The 16,373-nt window shown below is 40.6% G+C and overlaps 1 long non-coding RNA gene across 1 annotated transcript in view; it reads left to right on the top strand.

Annotated features, from left to right (window-relative positions):
* Window positions 1-16,373, top strand: part of LOC122237861 — a 72,885-nt gene that overhangs the window by 7,226 nt on the left and 49,286 nt on the right. Inside the window, exons 2-3 of the long non-coding RNA XR_006216557.1 lie at window positions 2,559-2,693; window positions 15,013-15,223. This is a non-coding gene — a long non-coding RNA (uncharacterized LOC122237861). The remainder of the gene's footprint in view (window positions 1-2,558; window positions 2,694-15,012; window positions 15,224-16,373) is intronic.

Here is a 16,373-nt window from a genome sequence, read left to right as displayed (position 1 = left end):
TATCTAGCCGGCTTTACCCGGTTAAGGTCCTGGTCCAGAGACACAGGAGTGTTTTCTATGTGACACGTGCCATATCAGGTGGATTACCAAGATGAATTAGACCTGGTCCTAAACGTTGAATGTTTATGGTCAAGTGGGGAAGATAGATTCATAAACAGATAACATCAGCACAATGCTGGGAGTGCTCCAACAGGTACATCCAGGGTACCCTGGGAACACAAAGCAGTGTGTAGCCCAGGCCTGGGTTTGCATGCAAGGAAGCAATAACTCCATGTCGTACTGAGATCCTAGCCCCAAATAGCACCATTATCACTGTCACTTACATAGTATCTGCTACATGTCATATATATGTATATATATGGCACATAGTATTATATATATGTCCTAAGTGCCTTGTCGACATTAATTCACTTAGTCTTTCCAATAACTCTATCAGGTACCTATTGTTATTAAATGCATTGCACAGATGATAAAATGAGGAACTGAAAGTTTAGGTTGCTTGCCAAGGTCACATGACCATTAAGCGTGGAGCCACAGTTTGAGCCAAGGGATTTTGGTTCTGGTGTCTGGGCTTTTAATTTTTTTTTTTAATGTTTACTTATTTTTGACAGAGAGAGAGAGACAGAGCATGAGCGGGGGAGGGGCAGAGAGAGAGGGAGACGCAGAATCAGAAGCAGGCTCCAGGCTGAGCTGTCAGCACAGAGCCCGACGTGGGGCTTGAATTCACAGACCGTGAGATCATGACCTGAGCCGAAGTCGGACGCTTAACCAACTGTGCCACCCAGGCGCCCCGACTGGTGTCTGGGCTTTTAGCCCCTGCCTTACACCCCCTTCTATGTTAACTAGTACCTTATATGAGTGTCAGAACTGGAATTAATGGCTGCGCTCACAGTGAGACCCACATCTCCCCTGGAGATTTGTTTTGCCCTGATTTGCAGAGATACTAATTCTCTTCACAGGGGAAATAACTCCTCCCATAGCCCCAGTGTTTTTACTGGAAATGGCTTCTACTAAATGTGGTGCTTTAAGGAGGAATAGAAAGTAGCCAGACAGGTGGATAGAGGAAGAACAAGAGAATCCTTGCCCTCTTCTTTTCTCCATGTGTATGTACTTCCTGGATGATTCCATCCGTACCCATGATGCTAATAACACTTGGCAGGTAGTCACTTTTTACTGAGACATTTAAAGTATGTCAGGTCAGTTTGAGTAATCCTTAAGTTCAACCACAATGAATGAAGATTATATATCACTATGCAGGTTAACCAAATTCTTCAATGCTGCATATCCACCCATCCCACCGTTCACCAAATATTTATTGAATACATACCAAGTGCCAGGCACAATCCCACATTCTGAAGATACAGAACAAAAGTTCTTGCTGTCGTGAAACTTATGTCTCTGCCTAAGAGAAACAGATAACAAATAGGTAAAATCTATGGTCTGTCAGGTGGTGATAAATAATGCTACAGAAAAAAAAAAAAGCTGGGAAAACCAGGGTGACGGAGATAAGCATTATAATTTACAATGTGGTATAAATAAATAAAATGTATGTAGGCCAGGTCTCATTGCATAAGGTAACATCTGAGCAAGGATGTGAATGAGGTTAAGGAACAAGCATGGGTATATTGGGGGGAAGAGAGTTCCAGGAGTAGGTGTAACAAATGCGAAGGCCCTGGGGCAGAAGATAGTTGGCACGTTCAAGGAACATCAAGGAAGTTCATGTGGTTGGAGCAGAGTGAATGAGGAGGGGAAAAGAAATAGGGTCAAAGAATAACAGAAAATCAGATTGCACAGGACTTTAAAGTCCATAGGTAAGTTGAGGGGCCATTGAAGGGTTTTGAGCAGAAAAATGACATTATCTGATGCATTTTCTTAAAAACTTACTCCAGCTGCTGTATTGAAAACAGATTCTAGGAAGGAAGAGGCTATTAAAATATAAGAGATGATGATGACAAGAAGAAAGAATGACTCTCTGGAAGGAGAGAGTTGCCATTAGGCAGACGTACATGGGGATAGCTTAAGGAGAAGATCAGGATTTTGTTTTTAGATATGTTACATTTAAAATTACTGTTAGGCATTCAAATGTAGATAGTTGGGTATATGATCTAGAGTCCAGGGGAGAGATCAGAGTGAAAATGCAAATGGGGAGCCAACAAAATATAAACAATTTTTAAAACCATAAACCTAATGAGATCACCAAAAGAATCACTATAGCTAGAGAAGAAGTCTTAGGACTGATCCTTGAGACATTCCAATTCCACTGCTGGAAAGGAGCAGCCAAAGGGTAAGAGTAAAACTAGTAGATTGTAGACTTCTGGAAACCATTGAAGTGGTTCAGCATAGTGGGTTAAATTAAAGACCTCCAGTCTTCAGCTCTCTCTGTTTCCCGGCTCTTTACCATATGACATTGTAATATGACAGAACATATTTAAGCGTCCTTTGATTTGGGGCTCAAAGACACTATTTTCTTTGGCTGATAGGATTTAGGTGAAAAAGCCAGTGTCCGTTATGAGTCTAGACCTTACAGGTATCCTGTGTTTCCACTTGATTTCTTGCAGTCTGTCATCAACATGAGATTAGAAGCATGGCCTAGTGAGTTCGCTGGTCCAAGAAAGACCTGAGCCCATCCTGCTGCCTGGAGCCCAGCCCCTGTTGAGAAGACCCCTCATGTGACCCACAGATGAATGGGCAAAGTAAATGTTTTTAACTACTGAGTTTGGGGGTGATTTGTTACACTGCACTATTGTAGCTGTGTAGCAAGGATAACAAGGAAATGGTCGGCAAACTGTGTCAAATATGGCTGATAGGACAAATAAGATCAGAACTGAGAATTGACCATCAGATAGAACTCCACAGAGGTTGCTGGTGTCCCTGAAGACAGTTTTATTGAAGTGGTGTGGTGATAGCTTGAATGGAGTAAATTCAAAGAAGTGTTGGGAAAGAGGGATTGAAGAAAAACAGTAGAGACAATTCTTAAAATACACTTTGGGTGCAAAGGGAAGGGGAGGAATAAAATGGCACCTGGAAGGAGTGATGTCAAGAGAGAGCTTTTTTAATGAATGTACTTTAATTTTCTATCTTCGTTTCCTCCCTTATCATATTTTTATTAATGAATAGATGGTAATTGTATCATTTTCATAGGATACATTTGCAAATATTTTCAGATCTTTCGTTAAAGTAGTTGAAATAGGATTGCAACTTATCCTACCCAATTTCAAATATTTGGATATCATATTTGCCAGCATCCTCCTTTTTAATAATAGCTCTATTGAGATACACTTCACATACATACAATTCATTTGTATGTGTACACCATTTCAAGTATACACATCAGTGGTTTTTAGTATATAGTATATTCAGCATTGTGTAACCATCACCAAAATCAATTTTAGAACATTTCCAGTACCCCAAAAAGAAACTTTGTACCCATTATCAGTCACTTAGAAGAGGGGTTTTTAATGTGGGAAAAATAATGTATATTTTTCTGCTGATGAGAAGAATCCAGTAGAGAGGGAAATTCATGACACAGGAGCTACAGAGAGAATTGCTGGGGCAAAGCGTCCTGAAATAGATAAAAAGGATGAGTTCTGGAGGGCAATTACTGACACACAGATTAGGTACGGTTTAAGGAGATGTGTGTGGGTGCCAGGTTGACGTGGCTAGCTTTACATGTCAACTTTGACGAAGCTATCCACCCAGTTACTGGATCAGACAATGATCTAGTGTTGCTATGAAGATATTTTGCAGGTGTTGTTAGCATCTATAATCAGGTGACTTTAAAGGAGATTTTCTTCCATTTTGCGGGTGATTCTCACCTAAATAGCTAAAAGACTTCTAAAACAGGGTGCCTCAGTTGGTTAAGCATCCAACTCTGGATCTCAGCTCAGGTTTTGATCTCAGGGTCGTAAATTCAAGCCCTACGTTAGGCTCCACGCTGGGCATGGAGCCTACTTAAAAAAAAAAAAAGAAAAGTCTTCTAACCAAGTTCAAGCTGGGTGAGGGGGCAGTTTTAACTTACAAATTCCATATTTTATTATTTTACTATTCTGTTCCTGTATACTATGAAAAGGAGACTATTCTTCTTTTAATTATACCCTAAAAAGATGTGATTGTTTATTTTCTTAACATTCTATTAATAAATAAAAGGAAAAGTTCTTAGAATATTATCCCTTTTGCACATTTGTACCCCTATAATCTACAGGGGGAGGGCTATTTAATCTAATCTGTCCTTTTATTTTTGAGAAGGTAAAACCTACGTCTTACCCAGAACAGATTTCTCTATTATTACTGCCACCTTGACCGCACTGTTTACTCCAAGCTTTTCCAATTTGTCTACCAGCCACAATACTAGATGGTATTCCACAGTGGATGAGTTTGCTTCCCTCTGCACCTTCCTGACCTTCAGACTATTCAAACTATACAGGCAAAGCTGACTTTGAGTAGGGATAATTATGGGTATCACAGAGAAGTGGGCCATTCTTGCTACCTAATGTCACAGGAAGGACAAACTGGGCTCTCTTCAGTTTCCTGCTGTGCCCTCCAGACCCTGGGTCTGGCTCCCTGCTCAGGAAGGAAATGAGTGGTAGTGGAACCTAGTATCTTGGGAGATCAGCAGGTCTCTGCCCTCGTATATCCTGGAAACTATCATGCTGACCTAAACTTCTGCATGACAAATAATGAGCTCTTTCTCTAGCAATAAAATTTTATCTCTTCATTCAAATTGTTCTACCAAAATATGTGCTAAATTAAAGCATGTGTGATCAGAACCGTTGCTACAATGGGGCTTCTCTCTCTGACAAGAGATTCTGTAAGGGGCCTTAAAGGTAAATGTTTCAAGTCCTTTCTTTCATCTCTTTTTTGACTATTCTGCATCTACATCTCTATACCCTTTTACAGTTAAGGCTAAAGACCTCAAGATGATTTGGTCTTCTCATTTGAGTTCTGGGGTTGGTAATCAGTCTATGGGAGATGTCCTGTAATGCACTCAGATTCTAAAGAATCCAACATAAGCAGAACTGGTGTGCAGCCAATAAGCAGAAGTAAGGCTGCATGAATTGTTGTTGACTGGCATCTGATTGGTTGGTAGTTGGGCCATACAGGTTGTTAAATATTTTGAATATTGTCCCTGCATATGGGTCCTCATATGTAGAAGGTTGCACATGAATACAACTCTACTGTTTTGAAAGCTCCATGGAATCACATATTTGATAATAATAGTTCTGTGATTTTGCACAACATTGAAAATGCCACAGACTTTTGATAAATACCCATCAGCTAGTCAGGTGCAGTGTGTATTCATGAGGTACCATCATTGATTCCCAAGATCTCATTAAACATGATGAGTACTGGGGAGCCTGGGTGGCTCAGTCGGTTAAGCGGCCGACTTCGGCTCAGGTCATGATCTCGCGGTCCGTGAGTTCGAGCCCCGCGTCAGGCTCTGTGCTGACAGCTCAGAGCCTGGAGCCTGTTTCAGATTCTGTGTCTCCCTCTCTCTGACCCTCCCCCATTCATGCTCTGTCTCTCTCTGTCTCAAAAATAAATAAATGTTAAAAAAAATTTTTTTAAATAAATAAATAAAAAAAAAACCATGATGAGTACTATTAATAGCATTATACTCATCAATGGTGCTGCCCCCTGTGTGCCCAGAGCCCCCGTGCTTCTAGAGCCAGATAGAAGGCAGTGCTCCGTATCACACTCTGTCAACAGAGTGCCCAGAATCCTACCATGGTCTTCCTTGGGAGAACTCCATGCCACCCCAAGGGCACCCAAGGAGAAGTGCTTATGAACATCAGTGATCCATATCTTTATAGAGTGTCACCTCAGCATCTAACTTGGACAGAATATTTGAACATCAGCTGGTAGTTACAGCACTGTCATTTGGATTTATATCTCAAGTGTACTTATACTTCGTAAAGGGATCTGTTCCATTATCACAGATTTGTTTTATTGGGTTCCCTTTCTAGTTTTTCAGAAAAAAAAAAAAAGCAAAGAGAATGGATAGAATGTGACTAATGTGGGTAATTATCAGTAATTATCTTTACAGTTCTCACCAATACAGTACTCTCGAATTCATTTTATCATTTTTCCTTTGGCTTTCTGGGAAACAAATCTCTTTGGAAATTTGAACGTATTGAAAATCTTTAGACTTGAACCAACCCTTTCTAAAGAGCAAGGGCATCATTATGGCTTTTTCTCAAGCACAGAAAGAGGTGCTCAACTTTAATTATACAAAGCTTTTATTGATTTGGCTGACTTAATATCTTAGGCCTTGATTAACATTGGAAACTTATAATCATCACAATTCAGACTTGGGGAGATGGAAGAGAGCCAAAGAGGTTAGCTACCAAGGCTGGCCAGCTTTAGAAGAAGAGGATGCTCCCAGGGACAGAGACACGCACTAAGACAGGGAGCTCAGTGGCTCTTGGTAGCAATTGAGAGTACGCAGGGTGCTTATTGATCATGTAAAATCAAAACAGATGTAAGGGGTGCCTAGGTGGCTCAGTTGGTTAAGTGTCCATCTCTTGATTTTGGCTCAGGTCATGATTTCACAGTTTGTGGAGTTGAGCCCTGCACAGTGCTCTGCACTGTGCACGCGGAACATGCTTGGAATTCTCTCTCCCTCTCTTTCGGTCCCTCCTCTGCTTGCAGTCTCTCTCTCTGAAAAGAAATAAACATTAAAAAAAAAAGATGTAAATACTTAGATGTAAATACAAGAACTTCTTTCAAAGGCACACTGCGATAACATAATCAGAATGGTAATGATGCATTCATTTACCAGGTGCTACTAAAGTCCTTCTCAGTGTCCCAAACAAATGTAGCCTATGGAGCCTCCGCAGAACCCACTTACAACCTCCTACCCTCAGTTTGTCTGACTGGAAAGTCTGGGTTCTCCTTATTTTAGTTCCTATTTTACTTTCCTTAGAATGCCTGGCTTCTAGATTGCCATGGATATTCAGATATTATTGAATCAGCCACAAAGATTCTTCCCACTGTGATTTGTTGCAAGTCCACGCCACGGGAAACAAGTGTAAGACGATAGTTAAACAAACAAACAAACAAACAAACAAACAAACAAAACAAAACCTTGCAGACAACCACATCTTGCTATTATTTCCTTTTGTAACATAAGATTCTTGGCCTTACCCATCTGTGACAATGAAATAGGGTCACATATTTATACCCAAACGTACACCCTTTTGCTTGCAAAATGATGATGAAGTCCAGGCTTTTCCTAGGTTTCCCCTCTCCAAATACCCTCTAGGACTCCCAGGGTTGCTTATGCTTTTTTTAAAAAAAATTTTATTTATTTTTGAGAACACAATCAGGGGAGGGACAGAGAGGGGGGACAGAGGGTCTGAACTGGGTTCTGCACTGACAGGACCGAGCCAGATATGGGGCTTGAACTCATGAACCGAGAGATCATAACCTAAGCCAAAGTCAGATGCTCAAATGAGTGAGCCATCCAGGCATCCCTGCTTATGCCTTTTGATGAATCAGTCCTTCCTGCCTGCTGCTGCCTGCTGGAAGAGTAAGATCTCGGAAATGTTAAGATCTGACTCCACTGTCCTTTGATGTTGAGAAGTCCTGGTCTGTTTGCATTGGATGTTTCCAGCTCTGTGGCCCTGCCGAAGTCACTAAACCTGCTGCAGCCAAGGCCTGGCAGTCCTACAAAGATGGTCCCTGATTAGGAATCACCACCTGCTGATGGGCTTGAGCATAATTATTTAATTTAGAAAATCAAATAGGAAAATATATAAGGATGTTAACAGAAACTATGTCAGCTGTCTTCCCTCTTGACATATTTCTATACTAATATTCTCAAAAGCAGTCATTAGAGCAGCAAGAGACAAATGTCATAAGGATCTTTACAGTCTTGATGGCTTTGTTCCATTCATGGCAAAGCTTTTCTCAATAAAATAGAAATTAAAATATACACTGGAAAGACAAATGTTATAACTGAAAATAATTTTAGGCATGGCATTGCCCTAAACTTCTAGTTTCACAGCCGAGAAAATAGTTAACTTGTCATGTCATATAGCTATGGTCCACATCTTGACCCCAGGTATGAAGATACCAGTTCAGAAACCATCTGCCCAAATCTCCAGCCAATGTTTTTTTTGGAGACAGAATTGAAGAGTCCTTCATGCTTGAGTTACCCCATTGTTAAACCAGCCTGGCTTTCCAGAATTCAGGTTTTGAAGTGGGATGGAGTGATGGAGATGTGGGCAGAGATATTCTGCTTCTTCTTTGGAAGGTTGATGGTGGTGCCTTAATTCTACTTTCTCAGAGTGAATGAAAACTTCCTCAAATTGGTTCTGCTTTTAGCAGTAATACCACCATGTTCATATGATGGTTGACAGTTGACAAGCATGTGCAAATGCATCCTTCCACTTGATAATTACAACAAATTTGAGAGGTGGATCATATAGCTACCACTTATTTATAGAAAAGAATCTGGAGCTGAAGCAGGTGAACTGACTTGTTCAGTTTCCTTCAGATCTTAGACAATAGAGCTGGCCCCAAATTTGAATGTTCTAGTTCTGAGTGTGCTACTCCTCCCAGTGGAAAGAGACACATCTTTCTTGTTCATGCCCTATTTGCCCCTTGACTGCCAGTTTGATCTCAGATCAGCCACTTCCGTTGTTCTGTATTGTACTACATGGGACATTCCCAGACTCCCTTGCCCCTTGGCTGCCCTGTGGGAGCAGTCAGTAAAGACACTAATAGGAGGGGAGGAAGAAGGGAGAAACCAGCATAATTCTCCACCTCTCTAAGCTTCCTGTGGAATCTCTGGGCATCTCTGGGCTGTGGCCTTCATGGCTCTGTCTCCTGTCAGACAACCCTTTCTTTTTTTAAATATTTATTAATTTTTGAGAGAGAGAGAGAGAGAAAGAGAGAGAGAGAGAGAGAGAGCACATGCATGTGAAAGTGAAAGAGGGGACAGAGGATCCAAAGCAGGCTCTGTGTTGACAACAGAGAGCCCCATGCAGGACTCGAACTCACGAACCCTGAGATCATGACCTGGACTGATGTCAGATGCTTAACTGACTGAGCCACCCAGACACCCCTGACAGCCCTTTCTTTATCAGAGCCAGATGCCCCTGGCCTTCTGGGCTTTGGCAATATTGCCCCATCCTGTTGAATCTCCAACCCCAGGAGAGGTAAATGATTTCCTGCTGTTCCTAGTTTCTGGGGTCCTTCATTGTACCCTGCTTATTTTCTCTGTCCTTCTATAATCTTTGCACTTGATTCCCTTCATCTGAAAGACCTACAGTGGATTCTAACTGATAAAATATGTGAGTTTAAATAAACTTCCTTAAAAAACTGCTCATAAAGGTAACTAGTACCCTCACTGGACAAGCCTTGGCCATGGAGGGAGTTTGTCAGACATTTTATGGGCACATATTTTTTGATCCTTGGCTTTAAAGAAACCACTTTAATAGTACCAATTTTGGTATCGTTGGTTATCTGAAACTACACAAAATTTACCAAGGTGAAGTTTCCTTCCCCTTCCCTCCCTCCTCCCTGCCCCCGCTCCATGTACACAGAGCGTTGGCTGGGTCTTTCTAGCTCAAAACCACACCTAGCAATAAGGGTGCAGATGCAGTCCGTTTTTCTTGGTAGAAATTTTATTCTGCCTCTATTCTAACTTTGACACTAACTTCAGATTTCTTTGAATCAGTGGTTCTCAAGCTCTAGAATGCATCAGAATCACTTGGAGGGCTTATTAAAGCAGAAAGCTAGGCCCCATCTTCAGAGCTTCTGATTCAGCATGTCTGGGATGGGGCCCAAGAATTTGCGTGTTTTTAACTTGATTTTTTTATTGTGGTAAAATATGTATAACAAAATTGGTAATTTTACCCATTTTGAGCATACAATTAGGTGGCATTAAGAACTTTCATAATGTTATGCAGCCATCACCACTTTGATTTCCAAACTTGTTCACTATCCCTAACAGAAACTGTATATCTATTAAACAACAACTCCCCATATCCCACCCCCTCCCCCCGGTGCTCTCTATTCTACTTTCTGTCTCTAGGAATTTGCCCATTCTAGGAACTTCATACAAGTGGAATTATACAGTATTTGCCCTTTCGTGTATGGCTTATTTCATTAAGTGTAATGTGTTCAAGTTTCATCCATGTTATAGCACGTGTCAGAATGTCCCTCCTCTTTATGGCTGAATAATATTCCATGGTAGGTATATGCCACGTTTAATTTAATCCATTCATCTGTTGATGGACATTTGTGTCATTTCTGCCTTTTGGCTATTGTCAGTAATGCTACTAAGAACATTGGCACTTAAGTATCTATTTGATTTTCTGCTCTCAATTCTTTCAGATCGATCCATAGAAATAGAATTGCTGGATCATTTGGTAATTAATTCCATTTAACTTGTCAAGAGGCCATATCAATTTTCCACAGTGGCTGCCCCATTTTGCATCCTTACCAGCAATGCACAGGGTTCTAATTTCTCCACATTGTTGCCAATACTTGCTATTTTCCTTTTTAAAAAAAAAATGTTTATTTATTTAGAGATAGAGAGAGGGAGAGTGTATGAGCAGAGGAGGAGGAAAGAGAGAGAGAATCCCAAGCAGGCTCTGTGCTGTCAACACAGAGCCTGATGCAGGTCTTGATCCCACTAACCTTGAGATCATGACCTGAGCCAAAATCAAGAGTTGGCTTAACCCACCGAGCCACCTAGGTACCGCACTATTTTCCTTAAAAAAAAAAAATTCCATTCTAATGGGTGCAAAGTGGTAGCTCACTGTGGTTTTGATGTGCATTTCCCTAATGGCTAGTGCTCTGTGGGTCTCACCCCTGTTCTGGTAGTGCCCTCCATCAGTAATGCCTGCAGCACTCATCTGGGCACATATCACTTGTAGGAAGCTCCACAGACATGTCCCTCTCTGGGGCCTCTACTTATTGCGGGGGGGGTGGCGGTGGTGGCTCTTGTGGTTCTTTCTTATTATGATCACAGGACAAACTTGAGCAAAAACCATCAGGGAAATTTGAGGAACAGTATTTGTTGCTGACAAGTCCTGGAGGATACATGGCAAGCCCTGAGGGCTACCAGCAAGCTTGCAGGTAAGAGCAGAGAGAAGGAGCACAGATCTGGGTCTGCCTTTATTTGCGTGGAGAGCTTGGGTGCCTAAGGGTTTCTTGGGTTCACTCTCCATTGGCAAATTTAAAACATAAGATCAGGAGTTAAAGCATGGGAAGGGAGAAGCATGAGTCACTCAAGTGGTCAGTTATCTAGGTTGCCCAGGGCTTTCTAAAAGGGGAACTTCATGGAATGTGCACCCTAGTTCCATATTTGGTTGGTTTGCTAGTAGCTGCATCCTACAGCTGGGAGTATGTTTATTTCAGATGGGTGTCTTTTCAAGTGGGTGCCTCAACAGTCAAGGCCTAATGTCAGGTACTTACACTCCTGCTAGCGATGTTGAATATGTTTTCATGCGCTTATTGGCAATACTATATATATACAGTATATATATATATATATATACTGTATATATATAGTATATATATAGTACTATATATATAGTACTATATATATGTAATATATATATGGTACTATATATATAGTACTATATATATGTAATATATATATAGTACTATATATATGCAATATGTAGAAATATTTTATATATAACATATAAAATATATGTATATATATATTTTTTTTTTGAGAAATGTCTCTGCAAATCCTATGCCCCTTTTTGAATTGGGTTGTTCAGTTTTTTTGTTGTTGTTGGATAATTTGCATTTTAAACAAGTTTCCAGGTGATGCTGATCTGAGAACCACAGAGTGAGAATCACCGTTTGTTTGTTTTTTTCCCTTCAAAAACTTTTATTTGTATGAACAGTTCCTAGCTCTTAGTTTATCTTAGAGCTTTTAAAAGAGTAGAGACCTTATATATTTAAGTTTGAAAAAAGTTTCTGCTATTAATCAGAAATAATCCTTTCTACTTCTTTCTGGCTTACCCCTTGGAGTAAGCCAAAAATAAAACCATATTGTACGTTTCCTGACAGAGAGATGAGAAAACAACAGACACAAGTCCTGAATTCTAGAGTTGAGAGAATCACCGTTTTAGATGAGATTGTATACGTCAAGTGATTAAGTGCCAGCCTTGTTCATGATATGGAAGTTGGATAAAATTTGCGCGGTGTGTGGTTTTAATCACTTCTTCGGAATCAGACTTTTGATAATTCATCTCCTGTGGATATTCTGGGATTTTGTTGTTGTTGTTTTTTTTTAATTTTTTTTTTAACGTTTTATTTATTTTTGAGACAGAGAGAGACAGAGCATGAACGGAGGAGGGGCAGAGAGAGAGGGAGACACAGAATCGGAAGCAGGCTCCAGGCTCTGAGCCATCAGCCCAGAGCCCGACGCGGGGCTCGAACTCACGGACCGCGAGATCGTGACCTGAGCTGAAGTCGGCTGCTTAACCGACTGAGCCACCCAGGCACCCCTCTGGGATTTTGATATATTATCTCGTTCCCCATGCAGCAGCAATGGAAATCGAGGCAGACCTGAAATTGAAAAATCCCAGTACTATATCACCTAACACCTTCAAACCCCCAGAGATTATATCTGGATGTGTTACAATACCCTGGGAATACACATCTTACTAAAGCTGGACAGGATGTTACTACTGACCTGAAGATTTAGGAAACTCTTGTTTATATATCAGCATGAAGCCTCAAAACTCCTGACCAGTAGGAGTCATTTCATAAATGCGGCTCTTTTAAAGAAAGAATAATTCAAGGAGCCTGGGTGGCTCTGTCAGTTAAGTGTCCGACTCTTGATTTTGATTCAGATCACGATCTCACAGTTCATGAGATGGAGCCCTGTGGTGGGTTCTGCTCTGACAGCACAGAGTCTGCTTGGGGTTCTCTCTGTCCTTCCTCCTCCTCCTTCTCTCTCTCTCTCTCTCTCTCTCTCTCTCTCTCTGTCTCTCTTAAAAATAAATAAATAAACTTTAAAGAAAGAATAATTATCTTAAAGAACTCTTGCTTATTAGACTGAGTTGGCAGAATTATCACTGGCCATGTGAATATGTAATTACCATGATTTATTTGTCAAGTACTGAACATAGGTAAATTTCCTACACTTTTATTGAATTTGAGAAGTTAATTAGTATGACTATTAAGCAAAACCCAGAGATCATTACATATGAAATATTTCTCTATAATTCTAATAAACTGATTTCAAAACCTATTAGGCTTGAAATTTCATTCAATAATCCGCAAACATTTTTCTCTTTGGTTAATGGATCTCTGTACTTATCCTTCTCACTAGAAATATTCTAGGACTATTTAAAAGGTTTATAACAGTTCTTGCTGGACATACATAATTAAGTTTATTTTCTGTGAAAATATGTGGAAATGTCCCTTGGAATTAATGGAAAAGTATAATTTGTCTTATTGTTACTTAGTATTTATGCAGCACTTCATATTTCTAAAGTACTATATAATCACTAGTTCCTCTTGAGCAATTTTTATGTCATTCATTATAATGTCCCTTTGATATAATATGTGATTTACTTATGTCATGCTTTTTTGATATATTTCAAGAAAAGAGTGGAATAAGATGGGCTCTTGTAATACCCTGTGTTGGGGGTCCCCAAGATCCCCCCAGGTTGGATGATTCACTAGGAAGACCCACAGGATTCAACATCTAGTCACACCAACAGTTATGATTTAATACAGCAAAAGGAATCAAAGCCCAATTAGCCAAAGGAAAAGGCACTTGGGATGAAGTCTGTGGGAGAGCAGATGCAGGTGTCCAAGGGTCCAGTGGTTTTGCGTAGGGTGCAGTCAATTCCTCCAACAGCAAGTTGTGGCAACATTTTACCAAGGAAGCTCATTAGAGACTTATCACCTAAGGTGTTTATTGAGAGCTGATCACAGAGGCAAACTTTGCCTGACATGTGCCATATATCCAGACTTCCAGAAGGAAAGTAGGTGTTCAGCATTTTGATGATTAATTTTATGTGTCAACTTGACTAGGCCATAGTGCCCAGATATTCGGTCATATATTATTCTGATGTTTCTGTGAGGGTGTTTGGGATGGGATTGACATTTAAATTCGTGGGCTTTGAATAAAGCAGACTATTCCTTGTAATGTTGGTGGGCCTTGTCTAATGAGTTGAAGCCAGTACGGAACAAAAGATTGGCCTTTCCTACGCACAAAGAGATTCTCCCAGCAGAGAGCCTTTGGACTTGAACTGCAACATTGGCTGTCCCTGGATCTCACCTTTAATGGTCCACCCTGCAGACCTGCAGAAGTTTGGACTTGCTACCTTCCATAATCATCTGAGCCAATTCCTTAACATAAATCTCTTTCTTTTCTCTCTTTCCATCTCTCTCACATATATATCATATATATCATCTATCTATCTATCTATCTATCTATCTATCTATCTATCTATCTCCTATTGCTTCTGTTTCTCTGTAGAACCCTGGCTAATACAAGTATAAGGCATATGGTTTGTACAGTTTAGACAAAGTGAGCCACTCTGATCACTTTGATGGGGGACACTCCTGAAAAATAAATTTCCAGATGCCAGCCAAGGGCAAGTCTTGCAGCAGGCCTTTCTAAGGATGGGAGTGTAAGCCTACTGGGTTAACTTTTCTCATATACCCCATCTCATACGCTATATATAGAAAGGTAAGGTAGGGGGGTGGTTCTTATCTCTTTGCTTGATCCTTGTGCATGTATACCTTGTTTAAAAACTTGGGGGGTGGGGATCTCTTGTGTCCACAGAACTGGAGGAATATTTTTGTTACATATAAAACCATAAACCAGTGAAAGCATCCCCTATACTTCTGTTCTTGTTCTTGTTTAGTATTTTCAATCTGTCTTAACATCACTGCATTATCCAAGTAAAGAAGTTAGTATCAAAAAAGGTAAAACCACCTTGGTAGCCTTCAGATCTGGCCTGCTTGCAGTTTCTGTCCTGTGATTTTTCAACAGAGAACATAACTTTTCTTTTAACTTCACAGGAAATTCTATGCTCCAATGTGCCCGGAGATATGAAGCATGACAAGAACTACCACCCAAGCAGTTGTCAGAATGAAAAGGGTTTGACAGCAGCTCCTCCAGGGGCTTGCCCTTCTCCCGCAAGCCATCAACAATGAAGATGCTCCTGGGATGGAAGGATGGTGCCTTTCCAGGCAGAAACTGTTTTCAGAATCTGTACTTGTTTACTCAAAGGTCTGTAAAGAAGCAGACATGGCCAGGCGGGCCACACACACGTTCTAATGCTTTTGCCATCTCAAACTTTCATTTTCTTGTCTCAACATTTTGACAAGGTCTTAACTAGTCTCCTGTGTCTTCTCTCCCCATTTTCAAGTTATTTCATATGTTGCCATAAGAATTTTTCTATAAACACGAATCTGGTCATATTGCCTCACTCAGTCCCCACTCACTATGTCTGGTCTACTGAATAAATCCTCAAGCCCTTGGCATTGCACTGAGAGAATGTCATAGTGTAGCCTGAATTTACCCTCCCAGCCATACTTCTAGTTACCTCCTCATCAAGGGTGGGTCAGTCATTTCCCTTTGACCCCTAAATCTAAGAATCCATAAGACTGTAAAGCTGTATGATTTTGTAAGACTCACTGTCAGTAAAGTGCATACTTTTCAACTAAACTTAGTACTGAAATACACAAATGAGTACACATTCCTTAATTGGGTAGCTTGATCGATTTTCAAAACGAACATACCGCTGTCACCGTCACCCAAATCAAGAAATAGACTGTCACCAGGACTGCCTGTAAGTCTCTCCAGACCCTCTCTTGCTCACGCCCTGTCCCCTGCCTTCTATCATCTGTGATTCTTTCTTCCTGTTTTACAACCCTGTAGAAATGGAATCGTACAGGAGGAACTCTTTTGTACCAAGCTTCTTTTCCTCAATAGTTTGTAAGGTTTATCTGTATCATTGTAACAATTGTTGGTTGTTCTCATTGCTGTCTGGTGTTCCAATTTATTCATTTTATTTTTTAAGTTTATTTCTGAGAGAGTGAGAGAGAGCAAGGGGCAGAGAGACAGGGAGAGAGAGAATCCCAAGCAGGCTCGGTGCCATCAGCACAGAGTCCGATGCAGGGCTTGAACTCATGAACAGTGAGATCATGACCTTAGCTGAGATCAAGAGTCAAATGCTTAACCAACTGAGCCACCCAGGCATTCCCTTTACCCATTTTATTTTGACAGACATTAAGGTGTTCTCATTATTTTCCTACTGAGTGTAGTGCTGCTCTAAACATTCTTGTGTTTTTCAGTACTTGTGTTTCAGTAACTATGTGTATGCATGACTATAGGATGTATACCTAGGAATAAAATTATCGGGCCGTTGGGTACGAAT

The sequence above is a fragment of the Panthera tigris genome, chromosome B1, assembly GCF_018350195.1.
Source record: "Panthera tigris isolate Pti1 chromosome B1, P.tigris_Pti1_mat1.1, whole genome shotgun sequence".
NCBI classification, from domain to species: domain Eukaryota; kingdom Metazoa; phylum Chordata; class Mammalia; order Carnivora; family Felidae; genus Panthera; species Panthera tigris.
This window is presented reverse-complemented; position numbering and strand designations above follow the sequence as displayed.